This window comes from Melospiza melodia, chromosome 7, assembly GCF_035770615.1.
Source record: "Melospiza melodia melodia isolate bMelMel2 chromosome 7, bMelMel2.pri, whole genome shotgun sequence".
In the NCBI taxonomy this organism is placed as follows: domain Eukaryota; kingdom Metazoa; phylum Chordata; class Aves; order Passeriformes; family Passerellidae; genus Melospiza; species Melospiza melodia.
Genome location: NC_086200.1, coordinates 18,220,909 through 18,244,130, shown reverse-complemented (window position 1 = coordinate 18,244,130; position 23,222 = coordinate 18,220,909).

Genomic DNA, 23,222 nt, shown 5'->3' with positions numbered 1-23,222 from the left:
AGGAGAAAGGTAAAGTCGGCCTAACATTTTAAAAGGCTATCAAGAAATTTTTATTAAAAGTAAATTCAAATAGAAAAAGTAGTAAAAATTAAATTAAATTATTTAGAACACTGTTTTTTCTTTTTAAAGTTTTCTTTTTACTGCCAATGTAAAGTAAACTTAAAATTTCTAGGTATTTACTATTTCTAGAATAGTCTTTTTTAAATTTACTTTGGGAGAGAAGTTTTTATTGTAAATGTTATGGAGATTTTTTTACAAGAAGAAAAAAATTTTTTTTTTGATTTTTAATTCTGACATGGATAACATTTGTCTGAGGAACTCTGTTATTGTGAAGTTTTTTTGCTACAAGCCTTTTTACAGCTTATACATGGGCCATGTTGACTTATGGGGTATTTTTTTAAAGATGAGTTCTTTAAGTGTAAAAGTTTTTATTTTTTACTTTTTAAAATATTTTTATCTCTGCAAATAGAGATCTTGATCTTCTCTTGGGGATACTGGACTACTATTTTTTTTTTTCCCTGTTTAAATGTACTATGAAAATACTGCTATTTTAACATTTGTTTTATTTTAGCATGCAGGTTTCTGTTTGATATTAATTTTTTAATGGTTTTTTGTACTATAAAAAAAAGTTGTTTTACTTTATAGTTTATAAAAGGATTTTAATTTTATGATTAAGGTATTTTTTTCTCCTTTTTTATTTGGGATTTAATTTCTTCATTACTGACTTGGATGTTTTTTTATTGTTTTTTTTTTTTTAATATGCATGTATTTTGTTGTTTTTTTTTTTCTTTTACTTGAAGGAGGATTGAAGCACTGAAAGGACTAACACCTGACCTGCCGGTAACTTGTGGTGGAAGTTGTGGTTGGGTTGTGTTAGGATTGGTTTTATGGTTGGTTTTTGGCTTTTTTTATGTTTAAGTTTTTAGTTGTAAGGTTATTTTGTATGGGTTGTAGTTTGTAGGGTTTTTATGTTTTAGTTGTTTTGGGGGGAGGGGACTTGGTAAGATTTCAATAGCTGTGTCTTGCTTTGTTCTGGTGGGGGTTTTGTAGCCTCTTGTTTTCCTGTTTGGGAGTTGTTGGGGTTTGGTTTGGTTAGAATGGGGCCAATGTGGAGAGGGGCAGCCTGGGGAGGGGAGCAGGAGCTCAGCCCACGGCAGGGTTGCTTGGTTTGGTTTGGTTTGGTTTGGTTTGGTTTGGTTTGGTTTGGTTTGGTTTGGTTTGGTTTGGTTTGGTTTGGTTTGGTTGAGATGGGGGCCAGGGCCACGGCCCACTGTTTCTTTGTTGTCTGGAAAAGAAAGAGGAGGTTCCTGGACTTTTTCAACTTTAACATTTGTGTTTCACAGAGACGTGTTCTGTATCTCAGTGGTTTAACAGATTGTCACTTACACGAAAATGTTTTACTTTTTAAAATTCTTCTCATCTCAAATCACAACAGACATTAAGTCAACATAAAACACTTCTCAAAGCATTGACTTGAGCCATTCAGCTTCACAAATTCTAAGCCTCCTCCATTTAATATTAATCAAGATTTGAAGGAGCACAGAAACAGAAGAAGACACAGAAAGAGAGCAAGGTAAAAAGATGCAGAGAAGCACACACACAGTTACCAACTCCTGGATTCCAGCACTGTTCAGGTGGAAATTCCAAGAAGAGGTAGGGTCAAGATGTGTGCTTGCCTTGTGGTCAGTCTGCAATACCCCTTGGTCTTCCTGGGCCCTTCCCCCAGGTGGGCCTTGGGCTCATTTGGTCCCTCAGGAGCTGGGCTGGGGGCTGCAGAGATGGCTGTGGAGCATTGCCTGTGCTGTGCCAGGGACTGGCAGACACTGCTGGGCTGGGATAGAGGCTCTGGGGGGATTGGGGTTCCAGGGCAGGGCAAGGCTGGACCTGCCCCTTCCTCCCTCACACATGAAATGTTTTGAGCCAAAAATCTCCTCCAGTCTGTCACAACAGGCAATGTTGGAGGTGGAACCCCAGTTCTGGCCATGGGCGCCTGAAAGAGAACAGCAGTTTTTTTCCATAGGAAGGAAAGCACAGAGCCCCAGTGTTTGGAAGGCTGGTGAGAGCCTCACAAGGCCAAGGCCAGCCAGACTTGTCAGGAATGGTAGATTTTGTCTGGGAGCAGTCTTTGGATTTAGGAAATTTTGGAGGTGAAAACACAATCTTGGCCATGGACACCTGGAGAAGCAGGACAGTCCTTTCCCATAGGAAGGAAAGCGCAGAGATTTCCCCAATGTTTTGGGGACAGATGGGAAGTGACCCTTGTGAAACCACTGCAGCCAGATTTGTACTGGCAATATTCCTATGGGAACAATCCCTGGATATAAGGAAATTCGGAGGAGAAATCCCAAATCTGACCATGGGTTCCTGGAGGAGAAGGAGAGTTCTTTTTCCATAGGAAGGAAAGCATGGAGTCCCTGTGCTTCAGCAGCAGATGAGAAGAGATCCTCAACATGCCAGGGTCAGCTGGACCAGTCAGGTGGCCCCTGGGAGGCCAAACCAACCAGACCTGTCCTTTGTTCCTTTGGCTTTATGGGGTCCCACACTGTCACAATGGTGCCTTGGATCTATGAGGCCCCACAGTACCATAATGGTGACCTGTTTCTATGGGGTCCAGCAGTGTCACAATGGTCCCTTGATTACAAGAAGACCTGCAGTGTCACAATAGACCCTTGGTTCAATAGAGTCCCACAGTGTCACAATGGCCCCTAGGTTCCAGAAGGCCCCACAGTGTCACAATGGTCCCACTGATTTAATCAGCCCTTGCAGTGTCACAATGGTCTTTGTGGTTCCCCAGGTCCCACAATGTCATGTGACTCTTCTTTTCCATGAGCCTTGCAATGTCACAATGGACCTTTGGACCCTGGGGGTTTGCAGAGTCACAATGGTCTCTTTGGTCCCACTGTGTCACAATGGACCATTGATGACAGGAGGCCTCTCTGTGTCACCCTGGAGCTTTGGTTCCATGCAGGCCTGCAGTGTCACAATGAACCCTTGGTTCAAGGGAGTTCCACATTGTCACCATGGCCTCGAGGTTCCGTGAAGCCCTGCAGTGTCACAATGGTCTCCTTTGGTGGCCCAGTGTCACAATGGACCACTGATGACACGAGGCCCTGCAATGTCGCAATGGACTTTTGGTTCCATGTAGCCCTGCAGTGTCACAAAGGACGTTTGGTTTCACAAGACCCCACAGTATCACAATGGTGCTCTTGGTTTATGGGGACCCCCAGGGTCACAATGGTCTCACTGGTTCCATGAGGCCCTGCAGTGTCACAATGCTTTGCTTATTCCATGGGGCCTCAGAGTGTCACAATGATCTCCATGATTTCATGAGTCCCCTCAGTGTCACAATGGCCCCTTGGTTCCATGAGGCTGTCAAGTGTCTAAGGGAAGTTAAATGCTGCTTAGAGTTGTTTTTTTGCTAAGTTTGTAAGTTTAATATAAGTTATAAGCTAAGTTAAATATTGTTAAGTGTTAGTCCTCTTTTAAATTGCTAAGTCATGGGTTATAATTTAAGTTAAATACTGTTTAGCAGCATTTAACTTCGCTTAGACCTTGTGACTTAACCTTACCTACACGCCTGACTGACTCAGCTATCCAAGGCACTCCAACCCCTCAGAGAGCAGCATTTCTGCCACATTTCCCCAGCACAGGCACTCCTGTGTGCACACAGACACAAAGAGTCAGTGCAAGGCACCTGTGAGCAATTCCCCTGAGGAAAGGGAATGCTCCCTGTGGATCCTTTGGCATCTCCCCAGGGGGTGAAGGATTGAGCCTGGAGGAGTGGGGGGATCAGCCCAGGCTCTGTCGTTGTTCAGGATCCTCGAGTGCAGCAAATGGGAGAGTTCCTGGCTGGGAGTGGCCCCACTCAGAGGGAGTCGCTGGCCCAGGAGTGTCATTAGAGGACACAAAAGAACACAAGCTCACATCGTTGTTCTCAAGGTGAAGAAAAAAGGGGAAGTTTATTTTCTGACTCCAACATTTACAGTTTTCCAAAAGTGACAGTGGATTGGAGGGTGACAGTGACACCTCTCCAATGACACTGGACAAACCAACAGTCCATCAACTGTCTCCTCCTCCATAAAGAAATGCAAAACAATGAGTTATTTATAGAAAGTGTGTGAGAAAGTTCACTACAAGAATGTCAACATCAGAAGGCTTGGAAAATCTTAAAACACCAGGGCAAGATCTCACTGTTTTCCTTTAAAAAAGAAAAAAAAAAAGAAAATGAACAATATGATAAAGAAAACATGAACACTGTTCAGTGTCCACTTGCAGAGGAATCATCAGAGTGATCACTCTTATCATCTGCATCTGAATAATCACTCCATGATTCCCCCGCTTGATGCCTTCCAGGTTGGTCACGGTTTCCATCTTGCTCATCAGCTGGATTCTGTCTCTGCAGTTGCAGGTCAGGTTGAACACACGTCAAAGGTACCCAGCGTACCCCAGTGTGTGGATACACAAGCATACCCACGCCCCGAAGCGATAAGGTCATAGGGACCTTCCCACTGTTTGGTGACTAAATTCTGCACCTGTACCTTCACTCAAGTGAAGCCCTATAGCAGATAGCCTTCCAGAAATAATGGGTTAAAACATGGAATGAGAGGCATGTAAAGAAGGGCCTAGCACTAGAACACACGGAGAAAGCACAGCACTAGGAAAACAGAGCAACAAATTAGATAAGAGGTAGAGCATCATGACAGGGGAAGAGATAGGTATAGGAGAAACTAATGGGCTAAGCAGGTTTAGAGCCAGCAATGTTGAAACGACCCTAAGGGTTTTGCCAAGCCACGGGATCTAAGCCAAATACACCGGGAATTGACCAAATTAGGAAAGGAGTTCAAAAGTTTAAAGAGGAAGACTCATCGGAAAGACCTCATCTAGGATGAAGGCAACAGGAACGACCACCTGAAAATTCCCCAAAAGAGACGTCTCCACCTACGCTCCGCCCACGCTCCGCCTACACCACGCCCCATATGAATATGCATGATTATGTATCTGATCTGATGTAATCCTATACCCAAAATTGTATATAAGGCTTGCTTTTGCTATGTGAACTCAGAAATCCATTTTGTGATTTCTCCGACGCGTCGTTAATAAAAATACCTCCTGCTTAATTGACTTAAGCTGAGTCTGATTAGGCAGTCACTCTGCCTGTTTGGGGCAAAATTCGGCATCTTTTCTGGCGAGCCAGCCAGGAGGTATGGCACCAGACAGGAGATCCAAGCCTTAAGGGTCCTCTCCCGAGCCGGGTCCGGGGCCGGGGTCTTCTGGGCGCCCCTGACGGCTTTTCGTTGGGAGAAGCTCCTTCCCTGGACCAGTGCTCTCGGATGGACGCTGGCTGCATCTCCTGCTCAATTAAGAGGTATTTTAATTGCCTATTGGCTTTAAGAGGTATTTGAATTGTTTGTTGGTTTTGGGATAAAGCGCTTTGTTTGGAAAACGAGGGTCAGACGTGACCGCTCGCAGGGTAAGCCGGAGGGACGCCTCGGTAAAAATCCCTGATTATACGGGTTAAAGTCCCGTAAATACGGGTTAAAGTCCCGTAAACGCGGGTTAAAGTCCCGTAAATACGGGTTAAAGTCCCGTAGACGCAGGTTAAAGTCCTGCTACTGGGTTAGAGTCCCAGAAATAGAGACGCAGGTTAAAATCCTGCTACTGGGTTAGAGTCCCAGCTACTGGGTTTGAGTCCCAGCATTTGGTTTTGTGAACGTAAAAAAAAAAAAAAAAAAAAAAAAAAAAAGCAAGGAAAAGAGAAAACGCAGGTTAAAGTCCTGCTGGAAGGAGTATTTGTTTATCTTGGTATCTTTGGTTTGTTTTGCTGTATGGGAGATTGCCTACGGTTCTTTGAGAACGGGAGAAAGATGTGTTAATTGGTGGTTTTATGTGTTTGTTTTATGTGTCCATTGTAAAATCTTATAGGGGACGCTTTTATTACTTTCTATGTAAACAGATTGGAAATGTATGTGCATGAACTTGAGAACCCGGTATTTCACGGTCTATCGGCGACCTCTTGTGACCAAACCCGGTAAAACAGTCTGTTCTGACATAAGACCATAAGGTAGGAACCTTTCACTGTACGGGTGTGTGTGTGGAGTGAGTGAGACGCAGCATCGCTGCGAAACGAGAGCGGAGTCCCGATCCGCATTTCCTGGACGAAGCGAATGGAAATTGTGTGAATGAAGTGTTAAGGTATATTGGCATATAGTACTTGTGGAAAAGAGCACGAATATAGAGAATAGCCATGGGAAGCCAACAGAGTAAAGATATAAATATGAAAACCCCCTTAGGATGTATCCTAAAACACTGGAAGGACCTGGGAGGGATTCCAGGGGGAAACATAAGTAAAAAGACACTTCTTAAGTATTGTACACAATGGTGGCCCCTGTACCGTCTTGATGACGGAGAAAAATGGCCACCGGAGGGAACAACTAATTATAATACCATTTTACAACTTATGCTCTTCCTCCGGCGGCTCAATAAATGGGATGAGGTAATATACGCAGACATGTTTTTCACCCTAAGGAATAAACCTGAGTGGCAAAAGGAATGTGGAATTAATGTAGCCCCTCAGGACCCCCTAGTATTGGCTTTGGAAAGAGATAAGAAGGGTCCGAAGTCAAAGGACCGTTGCTGTGATGCATGCAGTATTGGACAGCAGTGTCTCAAGTTAACAAGGAGAGATAGTGGAAAAGAGAGCGAAATAAGCTTGTGGGAATACCATCCATTCGCTCCAGGGCGGGAAGGACCCCTTCCCAGACCAAAAGAGGAACAGGGGGATCCTAGCCCATTAAAGGAATTGGAGCAGTGGTGGAAATCTAAGTTTGGATGCAGCCCTCAGAAGCTAGACAACGGCTGGGAGGAGGGTAGCCCATCAAAATCGGGGATTAGCGAGGGAAAGGGCAGCCCTCAGGGACCAGATAGCCCACAGGGGTCGGGGAGCTATGCTGACAGCCCACCCAGACTGGAACTCGAAAGGGAAGAAGAAGGCAGTCCGTCGGGAGTAGAGAGCCGGGGGGAGACACGCAGCCCGCCCGAGCTCAGTCCATATGGGGATAGTAACACATCCAGAAATGGGGGTGACTGTAGAATGGAAACTAGCACCCCAAGGACCGGTGCTTGCAGAATGGAAACCAGCACACCAAAGGCTAGGGACAAGAGCGACTCATTGAGGGGCGACGTCTCTGAATTAAAATATAGTAAGGGGAGTGGTAATGTGACATGCGAAAAGGAGACAGAGAACAACTCACAGAGACTGAGTATAATAATACAGATAGAGGATAAAAGAGATGGGAAAGCAGCAGAGGACGAGAGGGGTAGTAGCCCGGGGCAGGATAGGAGTCGACAGATATTAGGGGGACGACAGACCCAGGACGGGAATCGGACGGACTGTGTAATAGAGATAGGAGGTGAAAATGAGGAATTGGACATAGAGGCACAGGAAGAGGACCCCGGGGCAAGGACCAGTCACTCGTATTTTACCAGATCTGTGGCACGGGGGGAAGCAAAACAAAGAGAGGAGGGGAACCATACGATAGCTCCTCTCCGACAAATTATGCCAATGGTAGGGGAAAAGACTAGAGTAAAGGTGCCATTCTCGACAAGTGATTTGAACAATTGGAGAGATGAAGCAAAAAATTTTAGGAGAAATCCGGAGGGAGTAGCAAAGAGATTTGAACTAATGGCGAAGAATTTAGATATTGATTGGGAGGATATAGAAGTGATGCTGTCGGAGCTGACAGATACAGAAAGGGAGCTTGTGTTGGAAACAGGGAGACAACATGCTCGAGTGTTACCGGGGAGAATAGAAGATAATTTTCCCAGCAGTAAACCAGAATGGGACCCAGGTAACGCGGATCATTATCAACGGTTAGTGCAGTATAGGAAACTGATAGCGATGGGCTTGCGTAATGCAATCCCTAAGGCTATCAACTGGTCAGTGCTATATAACATCAGGCAGGGAAAGGATGAGACCCCATCGGAGTTTTTGGACAGACTCAGGGCGGCAATGAGACAATACACACCCCTAGACCCGGCAACAGAAGAAGGGAAACAGCACTTGCTAGGGTTAATGATGGGACAGAGTAACCCAGACATCAGGAAGAAGTTACAAAAGCTTGAGCATCCAGCAAACAAAAACCTAGAGATACTGCTAAACGAGGCATGGAAGGTATACAATAATAGAGAAGCAGAAGAGAAGAAAAAGGAAGACAGGAGGATAGCTCGAGTGGTGGCTGTAGCAGTGGCAGCTCAAAAGACAGGTTACCCGGAACCTGGAACTCGAGGAAGGGGTAGAGGCAACCCAATGGGAAGGGGAGGAAGACTCCAGCCCCACCCCACTAGGGTAGGGCCAAATCAATGTGCGCACTGCCTACAGATGGGGCACTGGAGGCGAGAATGTCCCCAACTGAGGGTTATGGCCACTACCACCACCACACATCAGGATAGTGAATGACGGGGACCGGTGGGCCGTACCCTAGCAGACCCAATGGAGCTAGGGGAAGGTAAAAAGGAATTGAGCTTTTTAATTGATACGGGAGCAACTTTTTCGGTTTTAAATCAGGAATTGGTACCTAAAAGTGATGAATTTGTACAAGTTGTGGGAGCAACAGGCCAACCAGAAAAAGCTTACTTTTTGAAACCCATTAAATACAAAATTGGGAAACAAATGGGAATTCATCAGTTCCTGTATTTACCAAATTCGCCAAAGCCCTTATTGGGAAGAGACCTATTGGAAAACCTGGGAGCCATAATAAAGTTCAACAAAGACAAATTGGAATTTCAAGTAAACGATGAACAACTGATTACAGCCCTAAGCCTAACAATCAGTTGTGTGGAACCCAAACCTGAGAACCACAACTTCGAGCGAATCCTGAGCAAGACTTATCCATTAGTATGGGCTACGGATATACCTGGAAAATCAAAACGAGCGACACCGATTGTTGTCGAACTTAAGGTCGGGGCAAGACCGGTGGTAAGAAAACAATACCCTCTGAGGATAGAAGACAGAAAGGGAATTGAGCCCATAATCAAAAGGTTTTTAGAACTGGGGTTATTGGTAGAATGTGAATCGGATTTTAATACACCGATCTTGCCAGTAAAGAAACCTAATGGAACGTATAGGCTCGTTCAGGATCTGAGGGCAGTAAACGAAATAACCAAGACATTACACCCGGTGGTTGCTAATCCATATACGCTTTTAACTAGGCTAAAGGATAGCCTGGCCTGGTTCACCGTATTAGATTTGAAAGACGCATTCTTCTGCCTTCCCTTAGCCCCCGAGAGTCAAAGGATTTTTGCCTTTGAGTGGGAATCAGTAGATAGGGGGAGGAAGACCCAACTTACCTGGACACGGTTGCCCCAAGGCTGGTCTAACTCGCCCACGATCTTTGGGAATCAGTTAGCCAAAGAATTAGAACAATGGGAAGGGCCGCCGGGAGATGGCGCTCTCCTGCAGTACGTAGACGACCTCCTAATAGCGACAGTGACGGAGGAAGAATGCATTGAATGGACTATTTCCTTGTTGAATTTCCTGGGTTTAAGTGGATATCGAGTCTCTCAACAGAAAGCACAACTGGTGCAAAAGGAAGTGGTGTACCTGGGATACGAAATCTCCAGAGGACAGCGATCCCTGGGAGCAGCCAGGAAAGAGGCCATCTGCCAGATGCCCAAACCAGAGACGGTGAGAGATCTGCGCGCCTTTCTGGGGATGACAGGTTGGTGTCGGCTATGGATCTACCAGTATGGGATACTCGCTAAACCATTGTATGATTTGCTAAAGGAAACCAAGAATATCCTAGTTTGGACTCCCGAGGCGGAAGGGGCCTTTAAGAGGCTGAAGCGGGAGCTGATGAGAGCACCAGCCTTAGGTCTCCCAGATGTGTCAAAACCATTCTGGCTATTTTCCCATGAGCGGCAAGGGATGGCCCTAGGAGTACTAGCACAGCAGCTGGGACCACACAAGAGAGCTGTGGCCTACTTCTCCAAGCGATTGGATGAAGTAAGTAAAGGATGGCCAGGCTGTCTGAGGGCAGTGGCCGCAGTGATAATTAACATAGAAGAGGCCAGGAAGCTTACGCTGGGCCAAAAGGTGACTGTGTTAGTATCCCACACTGTGTCAGCTGTGCTGGAACAGAAAGGCAACCATTGGTTGTCGCCTTCCAGATTCTTAAAGTATCAGGCCATCCTGGCTGAATCAGATGATGTAACCATTCAGGTAACTAATATTGTGAACCCAGCTTCATTCTTAGAAGGAAGAGCCCCAGCAGAACCCATCGAACATGACTGTCTGGAAACAATTGAAGCCGTCTACTCCAGTCGCCCAGATCTCAAAGAAGAGCCGTTCGAAGATGCGGACAACTGGTTTTCGGATGGCAGCAGCTTCATGAAGCAAGGAGTAAGAATGGCTGGCTATGCAGTCACCACTACAGAGAGGGTAATTGAGTCAAACCCCCTGCCTGCAGGGACTTCAGCTCAAAAGGCAGAGCTGATAGCTCTGACCCGAGCCCTGGAATTAGCAGAGAACATGCAAATTAATATATGGACAGACTCTAAATATGCCTTTTCTGTCGTACATGCTCATGGAGCCATCTGGAAAGAAAGAGGACTGTTGACTACACAAGGAAAAACAGTCAAACATGCAGAAGAGGTTCTGCGACTGCTGGAGGCGGTCCAACTCCCAACACAGGTGGCCATAATGCATTGCAAGGGGCATTTGAAAGGCAATACTATTCCAGAAATAGGGAACAGGAAGGCAGATACAGAAGCTAAATTGGCGGCCACAAGAAATAGGGAAGCGGAAATAGCGGCCCTAATACCAGGGGAGCTGGATATCAATATCCAGCCAGATTACCAAGAATCAGATCATAGGTGGATTCAAAGGAATAAGGGCAAAATACTAGAAAATGGTTGGGGTCGATTAGAAACAGGACAGTTAGTGATACCAGGAAACGTGATGTGGCAGTTTGTGAAGGCAGAACATGAGAAGGCCCATTGGGGCCTAGATTCACTTTACCAATATTTGCAGACCAGAATAGCAGGACCAAAATTATTTACTACTATAAAACACGTTACGTCCCAGTGTGAACGGTGTCTGAAGAACAACCCGAATACAGGAACCAAAGTACACCAAGGAGCCATAAACCGAGGTAAATTCCCAGGTGAGGTATGGCAAATTGATTTTTCTGAACTCCCAAGAAAAGGGGGGTTTCGGTACTTGTTGGTATTAACTGACACATTTTCTGGGTGGCCTGAAGCATTCCCCTGTAGGACAAATAAGGAAAGAGAGGTAACTAGAGTACTGTTGAATGAAATTATTCCACGGTTTGGGGTACCGAAGAGCATTTCTTCGGATAGAGGTACACATTTCTGTGCAAAAGTAGTGAGAGCAATAAGCAAAGCATTACAAATCAAATGGCAATTGCACACGCCCTACCGTCCACAGGCCAGTGGGCAAGTGGAAAAGATGAATCATCTTATCAAACAGCAAATTGCTAAAATATGCCAAGAGACTAATTTGCAGTGGTATCAAGCTTTGCCTATTGCTCTGCTGAGACTGAGAGTCAAGCCAAGATCGAAGGAAAAGTTAAGTCCTTTTGAAATTCTGTATGGTAGACCTTATGCTATGCAAGTTGTAAATGGGGATGTCATAGACCAGATCGGTAATCAATACATTTACGATTATGTAATTGCGGTGGGGAAACAGTTTGATAAGAATGCTACTGTGATGATCGAGCACCAACCTAAACAACCTGATTGTAAATTGCATCCGTTTAACCCCGGTGATTGGGTGTATGTTAAGAATCTTTTAGGAAAACCCCTACAAGAAAAGTGGGAGGGACCTTTCCAAGTGCTGCTGACTACCTTCACCACGGTTCGGATCAAGGAGCGACCTACATGGATCCACTATTCACGGGTCAAGAGAGCTCCGGAAAACAAACAAGAGGAGCTTAAACCTGCCCTAGATGTACAGACTTCTGAGTCATCTGTCTCCGCAGGATCACGTGAGAATCCAACATAAACTAACATTGACTTTGCCAAAACCTTTATCTCTCATAGCAGAATTTAATGCCGAAGCTAGAGCTGCATTGCGTAGCACGCCAATACAGTGGACAGGGTGGGTTGAAACATACAGTCAACAAGGGCCTGACCCACAGGACCCTATTCACGATCAGCCGTGTTTTGGGTGTGGGGAAAGAAATTGTGTGGGACTAATTGGATTTCTTTGTGGAGGTTGTGATAGAAAATTTTGGAACGTACAAAGTTGTTTACTGGACCTCCAATGTTATGAGTGTAGCTGCAAAGAAGCAAGGGAAAATGACGACTATTTGGCCTTAGAGAAATTCGCCAACAGACCCATTTTAGAGGCTAGGGAATTGTTTGAAGCTCCCGAACAAATTGTATTAGGGTGGTGCCATTGGAAAGTACACCGCTGGTTACAATATTGTTTGAAACTTAGTCGTTCTAAGGTTTTATCGACCCGTTGCTATTCTTCTGTCCCACGACATCCACTAACAAGTGACCAAATTGGACCCTTTAAAAAACAAAGAGACTTAGACACTGAACTAGAAAAGGTTATTTTACGGGTAGAACAAATTCACATCAAGCAACGAGAGCGCCAAAAGAAACAAAATTGACAGCCAGACATCATGACCCCGACTCCACCTCAAGCCTTTACAACTCTGATCATTGGACTCTCGATAAGTATAGCTCTTCCCCAAGACTCTTCCCCAATCGACCCATGGTCTCAGGCACACCAGTGTATCCATCCAGAATTGGGAATGAGGAAACTTTATTTCGAGGTTTATGCCTTACGTAACAACCAGCCATTTCCAAGTGAAACATGGGAACGGCTCTCCATGGTAGCGAATAAGGGAGACCAGATTCAGGTTGGGTGTCGAGAGCTTGACCCGGTAGAAGGACCGATAGAGGGAAAAACGAGGCGACTAGTATTAACCATTCAACCCTCGAAGCCAGACTCTGAAAATGACATAATCACCTTTAGTCCAGTAAAGATGGGCAAGCCCACTATTTGGACTCAGCATAAGGGCCCAATTTCATGTCAGTGGGCCGATTTCAGGGGAGATCCACCCGGGTCCCAGCCCCGAACCTCGGTAATTTATAGAGAAGATTCGCTTGGGGAACTACGTCCCCAAAACTTAACCTATAACCCTCACCCCCTTCTCCATTCTCCGGGAGAAATTGTAGCATCTAGTGGCCCAGAGGAAGGGAAAGCACAGTGTGAGATGGCATTCAGATTAGATCAGACAATGACGTTCACGTGTGAAAGGGAGTCAAAGACACTGAAACGGGGTTCTTTCTTCCCTAAGCGTAATGGTGCCTATGAGGTGGGCATGATCCCATCGGATCCAGATGTAAACTCGACCCAAGAAACCACCCTACCAGTGGAATGTAAAGCGGTACATAACCTAACCTTTACAGGGCCTCAGGTGATAAGAAAATCTAACGAACTAAAGTTATTGTTAGACCCCACTTATTCCCTGAAAAAGGTGCAAATGAACATTCACACCGATATTACTTATTTGCAAAAGGATTGCCGACCATTTATACAGCAAAGCCTTAAGGGATGGAATGCATGGCTAGCGACAAGGTGTCATCATAGAAGAGCAAAAAGAGATCTAAGTGGATGGATTGGCACCGGATTTGGTATAGTGAACACGATAGATCAAGAAGTATTAGTAAACAAATTGAGTACTGTCACGTCGAATTTAGGAAAGCTTAAGATGCCCCTCAGTTCATCCATGCTTACATTAGCTGAAACACAATCGCTAGTGGTGAAATTACTAACCATGGTAGCAAACCATACTGCAGAGGATTTTGTAAAACTCACTAACTACACAGGGGAACTTAGCAGAGACATTGCACTCGCTATCCAATGCTCTCAGACGCAACAATGGGTGCAATCAGTAGCGGCAGGAATAATGAGAGAAGGAACGTCAGGTATATTACCTCAAGAAATAAGGGAAACGATATTAAAGGACAATCATACTACACAATTTGAGAGGGACCATCAGGCTTGGTGGCAGTTAGTGAACTTCACTTATGAGCCTCAACAAAAACACATTGAAGCTTATGTCCTCACCATTAGTGCGGCTGAAGAAAGAGCTATCTTTCCCATCCTCACTCTAGGGACAATGCACCAAGATGTCATTGTCAGGCCGATAAACCATAACGTCTGGGCCAGTTATGATTACACCAAAAATAGGTGGCAATCGGTTAGCACAGAAGCATGTATCCCTAGAGGACAATTAGGCTATGTTTGCGAAAATGCTGTGGTAGAAGCCGAAGATTTATGCTTAGATGCTGAAAATAGTGTATGTACCTTAGAAATGCTTCTGCAGGATAGAACACAATCACAAGCTTACTATATAGGAAATGGGTGTGCTTGCGTAAGGACAGCTTGTGACAACGTCACTATAGATAATTGCCAAGAAGAGACTAACAATACTAACTTTTGTGTATGTAACTTTACCAAGATCGTAGGTTGTGATTTTCATTACACTGTCCCAATAACTACCCAACAGCTAATTAACGCAAATTTCAACCTATATCAAGAAATACCGAAATTACAAATAGGGATGGACGTCAAGATTCTCAAAGCAATGCTTGCACACCCTGAAGTAAAGAAATTGGTGCAAAAGGTGAATCAAACAACTAAACGAATGGTATGGCAGATAGAACACAATTCAGAAAGAATAAAGAATGTCCTGACTGAAGTAGAACAAGTAGGCCACCATCACTGGTGGGACATCTTTACAGGATATTCCCCAACAGCTACACAGGTCTTCCATTACCTGGTGCACCCAATGCTAATAGTAATTGTAGCTTTGTTATTACTAACTCTTACAAACATTTGTTTGTGGTGGAGACTAAGGAGCATAATGAAAAGGACCCAAATGATTTGGGCAATGGTACGAGCCTATCAGCGTCCTGTGGGACCAGAACTTGACGAAAGAATTCGTAAGTTACAAGAAAAAGGGGGGAAATGAAGCCCTAAAGCAGATAGCCTTCCAGAAATAATGGGTTAAAACATGGAATGAGAGGCATGTAAAGAAGGGCCTAGCACTAGAACACACGGAGAAAGCACAGCACTAGGAAAACAGAGCAACAAATTAGATAAGAGGTAGAGCATCATGACAGGGGAAGAGATAGGTATAGGAGAAACTAATGGGCTAAGCAGGTTTAGAGCCAGCAATGTTGAAACGACCCTAAGGGTTTTGCCAAGCCACGGGATCTAAGCCAAATACACCGGGAATTGACCAAATTAGGAAAGGAGTTCAAAAGTTTAAAGAGGAAGACTCATCGGAAAGACCCCGTCTAGGATGAAGGCAACAGGAACGACCACCTGAAAATTCCCCAAAAGAGATGTCTCCACCTACGCTCCGCCCACGCTCCGCCTACACCACGCCCCATATGAATATGCATGATTATGTATCTGATCTGATGTAATCCTATACCCAAAATTGTATATAAGGCTTGCTTTTGCTATGTGAACTCAGAAATCCATTTTGTGATTTCTCCGACGCGTCGTTAATAAAAATACCTCCTGCTTAATTGACTTAAGCTGAGTCTGATTAGGCAGTCACTCTGCCTGTTTGGGGCAAAATTCGGCATCACAAGGCTGATGTGCCTCGTCCGCAGCCTGCAATGAGAGATGGTGATTCAAAATGACACAGTTATTTGAGTTCTGCGGCACAGTGAGATGATTGATTGTGCACAAAGCTTTTGCCAGCCGACTGTGCGTGGTTTCACCCAGCATTCCCCATTTTTGTTTTTTAAGAACCCGCTCCAGAGTACCATGAGTGCATTCTACAATATCTTGACCAGTCAGAGAATGAGGGATAGCAAACTTGTGCAAGACACCCCACAACTGCAGGAACTGCCGCACTTTTGCAATGCTTAAGTAGGAGCATTGTCGGTTTTCACAGCAGAAGGTATGCCCAGAACAGCAAAGGCCTGCCTCCAGTGGGCAAGGACGTCACAGGCCTTCTCCCCAGTGTGAGCCAAAGCCCACATTGCAGAGGAGAACGTGTCCACCATGACATGCACATACATGAATCAGCCAAACTCGGCAATCTGGGTGACATCGGTCTGCCAAAGATCCAAGGCCCTAAGGCCTCTGGGATTTACCCCTGCCGGCAAAGGCGGAGCAAGTGCATGGCAGTCATCACATGACTCAACAATGTCACGACACTTAGTTGGCATCAGCTGAAACTGCTTCTGCAAGGTATGTGCGTTTTGGTGGAAAAACCCATGTGATGCCTTGGCCTGCATGAGTGTATCAGGCTGAGGCACTCCCCACGCTGGGTTAGCCAACTTGTCAGCCCTTGTGTTACCTTCCACTATAAAGCCCGGCAAATTGGTGTGACTCCTCACATGCAGAACATAGAATGGATGAACCCGGGCCTGAATAGCACACCACCAGGTCTTCAGTAAGTGAAACAAGGCAGGATTACTGACCTCCTTCAAAACGGAATGACCCAACCTCTGCGCAGTATCAGCCACATAGGTGGAATCCATGACCAAGTTGAAAGGTTCCTGGGAAAATTTCCCAAATGCCATGACAGCAGCCCTCACTTACAACCAATTGGGCTGACCCATCCTCATGAGCTTCAAGAACCTGCCACTCAGATCCATCCCTCCAGGTAACAACAGCCTTTCCTGTTTTCCCTGAACCATCAGTGAAGACGGTGTGTCCTTGCACAGGTTCCTGGGTATTTTTGGGCTGCAAAGGGACTTGTGTGAATTTTGCCATATGCAGTAACCTATGACTGGGCAGATGATAAATGATCTGCCCTGAAAAATTTTCCAGAGCACTCTGCAGGGACACACTGTTTGCAAAGCTCCAGTCAAAATCCCCTGTTGCACCGGGAGTATGATCTTTGTGGGATCCACACCCATCAATTGCAAACACCGTTGCCGGCATTTGATTATCAAGCGAGCAATCAGCTCAAACAATGCAGTTGCCGTCTTCTGCAGCAGATGGGGCAGGAAAACCCATTCCAACACATGCAAGGAATCAGACCATTTGTCACTCCATTGGCCAATGATGCCCGTGGGATACAAATCTGGAGTGCTGATGAACACAGTGACATCAACGGAAGGATCAATGCAATAAACTTGGCAAGCTGAAACAGCTTGCTGAACCACCTCCAACACCTTACATGCCTCAGGGGTCACTATGCAAGGTGACTTTAGATCAGAGTCTCGTTTCAACAGATCATACAGAAGAGATGGCTGTGCATCGGTTAGCCCCAAGTACGGACGTAGCCAAGTGATGACACCTAATAATTTCTGAGCATCATTCAGTGTCTTCACAGAATGCACAAATTGCACCTCCTGGTGACAGATCATCCCTTCCAGAATTTTGACCCCCAAGTTCTTCCAAGGTGGTTGTTGTTGAACCTTTTCTGGAGCCACCTGCAGTCCATGAACATGCAAACCATCGAGCAACCGAGGCTGAATCCTCAGCAGCTCATCCTGGATGGGCATACCCACCAGAATTTTGTCCATATAATGATATAGACATGCATCAGGAAACTGCTTGTGAACTCCAGACAAGGCAGGAGAATTCTGCATGCCTCGGGCAACGTCCTCCATTGATATCTCTGTGCGGGTTCAGCCTCGATAATCGCTGGCACTGAGAAGGCAAACTTCAGACTGTCATCGGGATGCAAAGGAATCATAAAGAAACAATCCTTCAGATCCACAATGAGGACCGGCCAGTCTGAGGGAAGCATGGTAGGCGATGGTATGCCCACCTGCAATGTTCCCATGCTTTCCATCACGGCATTAACCTTTCTGAGGTCTTGTAACAGCCTCCACTTCCCAGATTTCTTTTTGATGCAGAAGACAGGAGTATTCCAGAGACTGGTAGAAGGCTCCAGATGACCCTCTGTGGGAATCCACAAAATTAGAGGATTTTGGGAAAACTTCAAGATGCAGGCCTCAGACAGAGCAGAACTGTGAGCAGAGCTATGCAGCAGCCATGAGATAGGTCAGCAGAAAAATTATTTAAACTGTAGAAAAGCAAGGGCAAATAGAACAATGGTCTGTGTATTAACACTTGTCTAGAATAGCTCTGTAAGCTACAGAAAGTTTATCTAGCAAGATATTAGGAAGATTAAAGCTTAATAATGGAGCTCTGTGCATTGTGTTTTAAGGCTTACAAGCAGGTATTGTATTCAAAATAAGAAAGCATTGTTTTAACCAAAGGTACGTGTGCTTATGGTGATTGGCTAGAACTGCTGTCAATGTGCTTTTGCTTTGTGTGATTGGTCAAGAAACTTATAAAGTAAGTTGTAACATTAAGTTCCTGGTCTGCTGCCTGGAATGTGAGCTGCTGGCATCTTCCCATTGTCATAACCATGTAATGAGACTGATGCTGAAAATTAAAGCAGCTCGAGGCATGTTCTACAGCAGCCCTGTCTGGTTCGTGGTTTGTACAAAGCCCCCCTGCCAGCTTTACCCTGATCCAAGTGCTGCTGCACCGGGTTCTGAAGGGCGACCAATTTATCTTGAGGGAGGGCCACTGCTTCTCCCAGACAGATTTTGTCCACCATACAACGAATAGGAGGCGTAAGACACTCTGCGCCCTTCACTGCAGTGGCCCCCATCAAAAATCCATCCTGATGTGCACCCCCAGACAGAAGAAGATCACTCCCCCAGAGGTTGGGAGGAGCTGAAGTAACATGAGGCCTAACCCAGGCTGTCTGTCCCTCTGGGTTCGCCACCAGCATGGGCCACAGGCTCAAGTAGCATTGCGCTGTCCCTCCCAGACCTGCGTCAGACGTCCCCATCGGATCCAGGGGCCACTCTCCGGGCCAGGCAGCAAGGGAGAGAACCATGACGTCAGCACCGCTGTCGAGAAGCCTGCGGAGGTGGATTTCCGATGGCGTCACACCAGGAACAGACAGGGTACACAGCATCTCGGGACGGTCCTTGGTCAGGACAGCAGTCCAGAGAACTTGAGGCAGCCCAGTGTATCCAAAGCCACCAGCTACACGCAACCGGTCAGCTGTCCTGCCAACAGAGGACTTAAAAGGCACAAGTTGAGCAAGTTGCGTCCCTTTCGGGATCGTGACGGGAGGGGGTGGGTGTGGAGACCATGGCACATATCTGCCCTGTGAAATCTGCATCAATGAGCCCCAGGGGCACAATGATGCCCTGAAGGGTGGCACTAGATCTCCCCATCAGGAGAGCACTCATGCCCCCACCCAAGGGATCAAAGGAATCCAGGGGAACTTTCTGTATTTTACAAGATTCTAAGACAACTGTTGCTGTGGTGCAGACATCCACACCTGCTGATCAATGGGTGCTGGCTGCAAGCCAGCAAAGGAGACCTCCATTGACTCCGGGGACTGGAGAGAAGCTTGTGTCAGGGCACGTGCCTGCTACGCGCTCTGCTTCACGTTTCCTGAGCCCGGTAAAGCCTGGCCATTAACATGAACAGTCGCCTTGCAGATATTGGACATGTGATTCGACTTTCCACACCGACCACATAAGAACATGGGAAATCTGAACTTCTGTGCTTTCTTCCCCTGCTGCTTACCAGCGTGCGCAGTCCCCTGCTGTGGCTGCCCACCCTGCGGTGCTGCCCAGACTGGCTGCACAGCAGCAGCCACGGCAGCCAACTTCTGACCCAAGGGGATGATGTCCGCACAGGCCTCCGCCATCTGAGAGACAGTAGGAAAACCAGGCAGAGCCACTATGACCCCTCTACAATCATCATTCCAATTACACCTCACATGGTTTGCAATCACAATCCTCCTTGCCACAGAGAGCAAGAGCAGCTCTGCCATGAGTGGTCAGTAAATCCAAACATCCACAGGAGACTAATCACGGATCCACCTGTTGCACTGCGCAGCAGCAGATAACCATTGTTTACACTTTGTTGCTGAAAGGTCTCAGCTTCGGGGGGAAAAACCCTAATGAAAGGATTTTAATGAAAAGATGCCTGCGACAGGATGAGACCGGCGTGGGGCCCTGTCCCCAGCATGGAGGAGTGGAAAGGTGCCGAGAGAGGTGCAGCCTGTGCAGAGCGGCACAAGGGAGCCTGGCACAGCCAAATCCACCCCGCGGGAAACATCGCCATCCCCTGTGTTGGACCCGTCCCCCAGCACACCGTCCCAGGGTGGGGAGAGAGCTCCACATCGCACAGAAACTCAAACTTCCCCTCGTCCATGTCCAAGACAGAAGGGCTCCACTGGGAACTCCGAGGGGTACAAGAACCAGATCCTCGCCAAAGATCCTCACACTTTTTCCACTGCACCAGCAGTGATCCCACGTCTACGGTGCAATCATCAAAGAGGGCCTCCATGATGTGTACCCCCACAAGAGACCACTCCTCCTTGGAGAACAGCTTTGCAGAGTCCGAAAAGAGCCCTCGCTCTCGGACCCACAGAAGCAATCGCTCAAAATCATTCCAGGAAATAGAAACCTGTTTCCACTCCAGGACCCCCCCTCCAGAGATCCAAAATGAGGGAATCCTCCTTGAAACCCACAGCGGTTGCCATTACCCCAAGAACAGCAGGCAAAGCACCAAAGAGGGGTGACAATAAAACCTCACCGGCAATCTGGACTCTGTCTCAGCCTACGCTGCAGTACACTTTGGCCGTCACCAGATGTCACTAGAGGACAGGAAAGAACAGAAGCACACATGGCTGTTCACAAGGTGAAGAAAAAATGTGAAGTTTATATTCTGACTCCAACATTTATAGTTTTCCAAAAGTAACAGCGGATTGGAGGGTGACAGTGCCACTTCTCCAATGACACTGATCAAACCAACAGCCTTAAACTCTCTCGTCCTCCATAAAGGAATGCGAAACAATGAGTTATTTACAGAAAGTATGTGAGAAAGTTCACTACAAGAATGTCAACATCAGAAGGCTTAGAAAATCTTAAAAAACCAGGATGACACAAGTTGGGCTAAACTTGACTTCTGGTGACTGCTTCTCTGGTGACTGCCCCTGCACAACTGGGGCTCACTTGTGTCCTTCCTATGGAGACCGTTGTGACACTGCGGAGCATTGTGGAACCAATGGGCCGTGGTGACACTTAGGGACTTCTGGAACCAAGAGGAACATTGTGACCCCGCAGGGTACCATGGATCCCAGGGGCCACTGTGACACTCTGGGGCCTCGTGGAACCAAGAACATCTTTCTGTTCTCTTCGAACCAAGAACATGTGGCCCAGTTGGGCCTCACGGTCCCAAGGGGCCAGTGTGAAGCAGCAGAGCTTTGTGGAACCAAGAGGCCATTGCTGCATTTCAGGGCCTTGTGGAGCCAAAGGCCTATTGCGATCCTGCAGGGCACTGTGGATCCATAGAGAGCATTGTGGCATTGCAAGGCCCCATGGAATCAGGGAGACAATTGTGACCCTGCAGGGTCTCATGGAAGGAAGGGGCTATTGTGACACTATGGGAAGTTGTGGAACCAAGGGAATCATTGTTGCACTACTGGGCCCCAATGGAACCAAGGGGCCATTGGACACAGCGGGACTTCATGGAACCAATAGACCATTATGGCACTGTGGGGCTTTGTGGAACCATGGAGACCATTAAGATCCTTAAGGACTTGTGTAATGAAGTGACCATTATGACACCTGAGGGCATCATGGAAGCCAGGAGCCATTGTGACACCGCAGGGCAGTGTGGAACCAAGGGAACATGAAATAGGTGTGGCTGCCTTGGCTTCCCAGGGGTCACCTGACAGGTCTGTCTGACCTTGGAATGCTGAAGGCCATTCCCATCTGCCCCTGAAACATTGGGGCTCTGGGCTTTTCTTTTTATGGAAAAGAACTGTCCATTTTTTCCAGGCATCCATGGCCAAAATTCCGATTCCACCTCCAAATATCTGTGTATTCAAGGATTGCTGCCAGACTAAAGTTGCCAGGACAGACAAGTCTGACTGGTCATTAACTCCCAAGTGGCAGCAATCATCTATTTTCCAAACACTGGAAAGGGCTCTGTGCTTTTCTTTGTATGGGAAAAAAAAAATCCCTCTTTTCCAGGCACAAATGTTCTAAATTAGGACTCTGCATTCGTAATTTCAAATATCCAAGGGTGGCTCCAAGCAAACTTGCCAGGACAGACAGGTCAGGCTTGCATTGGCTGCTGATGGCTTCCGTTCATCAGCTCCTGAAACACTGGGGCTCTGTGGTTTCCTTCCTATGGAGACCAATGTGACATTTGAGAGCCTTGTGAAATGAAGGGGCCATTGTGACACTGCAGAGCCTTGTGGAACCAAGGACAGCATTGTGGCTCTGTTTGGCCACATGGTCCCAAGGGGCCAGTGCAAAGCAGTGGTGTGGGAGTTAGCCCAGCTGTAACTCAGAGTCAGACAGATTTTACCCTGGAAGAACTGGGTGTGACTTTCAAGTTCTAGGAATCATTCGATTTACTTAGGGTGAACTTGAGACTTTTCCCATAAGCCTTTATTGTTGTTCTGCTAAGTTGTCCAAGTTCTACTCCTGTATTGGTTTATTGGTTACTTGTTTCTTCTATATGGTTATTGTTCTAGTTTTCTAGCCCCAAGTATCTATGTTGTGACTTCCTCTTTGTCTCAGGTTTTAGGATACTGCCCCTCATACCGTGCTCGACTTCTCCATGTTTATTGTTTTTCACCCTGTAATTAAAGTTCTTTTTGGGAAACTCCATTAAACCCACTACTTTTCATTTTTGCCACCCTCGCCCTGCTGAAGTCAGGGACACAGGGAGGTTTGTTTCAGCCACCCCCATTGTGACATTTGGCACCTGAACAGGGACCATGACATTCAGGGCTCTCTGTGTCAGTCACGTCAGCTGGGGTTAGCTGATGGATAGGCCAGTGCTCCCCGGGATTTAAGATTGTGCAGGCCTGGCGGATTCATTGTTGCTTCGAGGGACCTCGGCCCGGGATCGGTAGGGGCAAAAACGGTTTCACCTGCATAGGATTGCAGGTGGGTTTGGGGAAATGCAAGACATTTATTGCCCATTTTGCCACTGTGTTTTTACAATATGCACCCAAGTCCCATTATTGATTTGGTGTGCTCTGGTGGCTGTTGCCCCTAAGGTGGAGAAGGAGAAAAATGGGCAGCTAGATGTCCAAAGTAGAAAGGAGCTTATATGGATGCTTTAAGTTAATTCTAACAGATCCTGACAAAATATTTTCAAAGAACAAATTAAAATCAATAATGAGGTGGATCATTAAAAATTTCCTAGATGC